This window comes from Palaemon carinicauda, chromosome 6, assembly GCF_036898095.1.
Source record: "Palaemon carinicauda isolate YSFRI2023 chromosome 6, ASM3689809v2, whole genome shotgun sequence".
Lineage (NCBI taxonomy): Eukaryota > Metazoa > Arthropoda > Malacostraca > Decapoda > Palaemonidae > Palaemon > Palaemon carinicauda.
The window spans coordinates 176,421,827-176,426,826 of NC_090730.1; positions in this window are offsets into that span (position 1 = coordinate 176,421,827).

Below are 5,000 nucleotides of genomic sequence, written 5' to 3' on the forward strand. Positions count from 1 at the left end.
TATGTAGTGGTCTAATTTTAAACTAGGAAAGGTAGTGGTGTAGAGATAAGCTCATAACAGGGAATATAAAAATAAATATGTGAATAATGTATATGCATACATAAAGGAATTATGGCGTCATGTAGAGAATGATATGTTAAGACGAATTTGAGTTTTTTATAATCAATTTGTCTTTAATATGGCCCAAAAATAAGGTTTGCTGTTAATTGCTAAATATCAGCTATACAACTACATTTTATGTGGTTATATTATTGAGTAAATGCTTCCGAATAATGTATTATTGATGGGTAAGTTGTAGTCAGTAGAGAAATTTACCTATATATATATATATATATATATATATATATATATATATATATATATATATATATATATACACTGCATGTATATCTATATATATACAGTATATGTTTAATTTATACCTATATATATATATATATATATATATATATATATATATATATATATATATATATATATATATATATATATATATATATATATATATATATATACTGCATGTATATCTATATATATACAGTATATGTTTAATTTATACCTATATATATATATATATATATATATATATATATATATATATATATATATATATATATATATATATATATATATATATATATATATATATATATATATATATATATATATATATACACACACATAAATACATTCTTATATCGATTTTCTCTTGGATTTCCACAAACATAAACTTTAATTTGGCTTAAACAAATATTGTCATTCGAACTGTAAAACTAATTAAGCAATCCATTTTAATAAAAATTAGCGCAATCAACATGAAATAACAATTGAACATATATCACTTTGGACGAATGAACTGAACCATTTCCGCAATGGAATTGTAATGAGGTCAACTCATTGTCCCATTTTAAAACATCCATACTATTGCAGAGAGAGAGAGAGAGAGAGAGAGAGAGAGAGAGAGAGAGAGAGAGAGAGAGAGAGAGAGATTTACCCAATCTATTAAAACATCTATTGCCTGTAAAATATAATGAAGTGTTGGCTGACCCACATTTTCCGTCAATTATCCAATTAAGAGTTAATGAACTCTGTTTGTACCTTAACTGACCCGGGTTATTTGATTGGCAGGTTCTGTTTTCAGCAAACCATCTAGTTTAACGAGGAATTTAGTTCCCCTCAAATCTTTATTTTTTATTCAAATATTTATATGTTCATTAATCAATTTCGTATTAAAGTTGGTATATCATAATACTTACTTTTATCGATTTAATATTTTTTGGGGTTATATTTACACAAAGTGTTTATTATCATATCAAATTTGTTGTTATTTTCTGAGTTTTAAGCCTAACTGGGTCATACGTATTTTACTATAAACAATATTTAATGAACCACGTCATAGTACCAACCTTATTCAGTTAATATTTACCTCCACCAAGGCTGTGTTTTCCCCGCTATCTGTTTATTTGTTTGCTTGATTGTATGTCACATAACTAGATCCAGAAATATAGATAAATTTTGATGATTATTTCAGGATATGTCTCAGATTGTCTAACTTATAATGGGTTAAATTTTGGCATCCAAGATTTTTATTATACTGTACAATAGAATCACCGGCAATATATGGAATATGACAAACTCGGACCGTAGAGTTGAGTGAAATGTTGACAATCTTCATTGGTGAATATATGAAAGCTGTTTGCTCTTTCTACTTTTTTTTATATTGTTTTGAAATTTGGAAATATTTGCGTTTGTTCCATGTGGGTTAATATTTTTTCTTATTCTTATTATTATCATTATTTTCTTTCTCTTTTTATTAGGGTTGAGCTACACGAACTATATTTCTGCTTGTAATATAAGATTTTTTTTTCTAAAACTATTTTTTTTCGTTAGTCATGTAAATGAAATTGTAGTTGTATACTTCCAAACTGGGAATATCTGATTTGATATACAAATACATTACAAAGGATAGAGGAAGAGGAATAAAGGTAAATATATATATTGTCTTCAGAATAAAAAGATAGACATAATAATTCCTTTTCAATTAAGATTTTAATCAGTGGGAGGATATGAAAAGAAAACAATGTCATTAAAAGTTTCCTTATTCTGCCTAAGAATATGAAATTTTTTTTTTTTTTTAAGTCTGCATTACCAAATATTTTTAAAATATACTTCCTATGTATTGAAATCCTAATATTTGAATAGGTAATTTTAGAATAAAATTAGAGGTGCACTACATAGAGCACATACATTCACCACAACAAATTATTTCTCGACCTTCTTCTCGATCTTGACATTGACATTCAACTTTAACATGTATTAATTGGCGTAGATTTTCATACACTCGTAAACGATCAAAGTTTGAAATCTCTGTGACCTCTATGTCCAAAATTATGTCTGATTACGTGAATTGGACATTTTCCTTGACCTTTGACATTGACCTTCCAAGATTTAATAATTTCTGTCTTTTTATATAACAGTTAATCTTTGCAAGTTTCACCATTCCCCTATTAAAATTGTGACCAGGAAGCTGTTCACAAACAAACAAATACAAATTACAAACACACAAATAGGAAGTAAAACATAACCTCCTTCCCACTTTATTTGTTGAGGTAAAAAGATAACTGGCATCGCTCCTCTGTTGCCAATTAATCATATCCTGCTGGAATTCCTTTTATTCATTATATTTCCTGAATAGAACATTCCTCTATTGATCAATCTTGTGTAACCATCATGAATGGCTGTGGCTTTTAATTGCCAGCCAACATAAAAATGCTTATACAGAAGGGTCTCAACTTACAGACTTAATTGGTTCCAATAATCTGTTTGTAAGTCAAATTGTTTGTATTTTTTTTTTATATTCGACCTTGGTACGCCAAACCGGAAACCCATGCCTATGATTTCCAGCTACAAACCACAACAAATAGTCGGGTTCATAAGAAATAGATATCAAGATGTTTTGCTTATTATATTTAATGGTATGATATTGTTATTTCACAGTATTTCTTTATCTAATTTTTGTTATTCCTAGTTTGATTTGTTTTCGTATTCCAATGTTTGCATGTCCAATTTTGTTAAATTTTCAACCAGGGTAGGCCTAACGGAAATCCTATGCCTATGATTCCCAGCTACAAAAGACAACACATAGTCTAGTTTCATATGAAATACATACATTGTTATTACAAAAGATGTTTTTCTTACTATATTAAATGAAATGATATCGCTTTCTTTCAGTATTTCCTTATCTTATCTCTGTTAAATTCAGTTTGATATGTGTTCGTATCTCCGAGTGTTTCTAAGTTGAATGTTAATAAGTTGAGTACCTTCTCTGTATGTTGAGGACTCGTATGAATTAGCTCCAAAAGGATAAAAACTATCTATGACCTGAAAATAAAGTATATCATTGATAGTTTTAAATAAGCTGTATTCAATAGTATTCCCTTGAAAGAAATTGAAAAGAGAAATATATGATGCGATGGAAATCTTAATTCAATGTCTATTTTTATGCTTTTTTTCATCACAAGCTGTTCCGAGATCACAATACTATTAGAAGTTTTCATATTAGTTAAAAAATACTGTAGTCTCAAGAGGTCTATCTATGAGTATATTCGTATTCTATTTAATATAAGGGTACTTATTTTATATGAAGAGAGAGAGAGAGAGAGAGAGAGAGAGAGAGAGAGAGAGAGAGAGAGAGAGAGAGATTCTGCCCTCTATTGAGTCTTTATAAATCAATGCTTTGGTTTTTATCATCCTATATCAGCAAAGCTTTGATTTATATATATATATATATATATATATATATATATATATATATATATATATATATATATATATATATATATATATATATATATATATATATACATATACATATATATATAAATATATATATATATATATATATATATATATATATATATATATATATATATATATATATATGTGTGTGTGTGTATATGCATATGTATATATATATATGTATATATATATATATATATATATATATATATATATATATATATATATATACATATATATATATATATATATATATATGTATATATATACATATATATATATATATATAAGTGTATATGTATATATATATATATATATATATATATATATATATATATATATATATATATATATATATATGTATATATATATATATATATATATATATATACATATATATATATATATATATATATATATATATATATATATATATATATGTATATATATATATATATATATATATATACATATATATATATATATATATATATATATATATATATATGTATATATATACATATATATATATATATATATATATATATATATATATATATATATATATATATATATATATATATATATATATATATATATATATATGTATATATGTATATATATACATATATATATATATATATATATATATATATATATATATATATACATATACATATATATGTATATGTATATGTATATATATATATATGTGTGTATGTATATATATATATATATATATATATATATATATATATATATATATATATATATATATATACATATACATATACATATACATATACATGTATATGTATATGTATATATATATATGTGTATGTATATATATAAGTATATAAATATATAAGTATATATATATATATATATATATATATATATATATATATATATATATATATATATATATATATATATATATATATATATATATATATATATATATATATATATATATATAGCCAGACAATTGTTCTTTATTATATATGGGAGATGAGGAATGTATTTTCTCTCTCTCTCTCTCTCTCTCTCTCTCTCTCTCTCTCTCTCTCTCTCTCTCTCTCTCTCTCTCTTTCCCCGTTATTTAGGAGGCATGTCAGGCCTATTAAGATAATTTCATTTCTGCGCCATTTACATGCTATCTAAGTTTAATTACCATTTAATTAAGACTTAAAGTGAGCTTG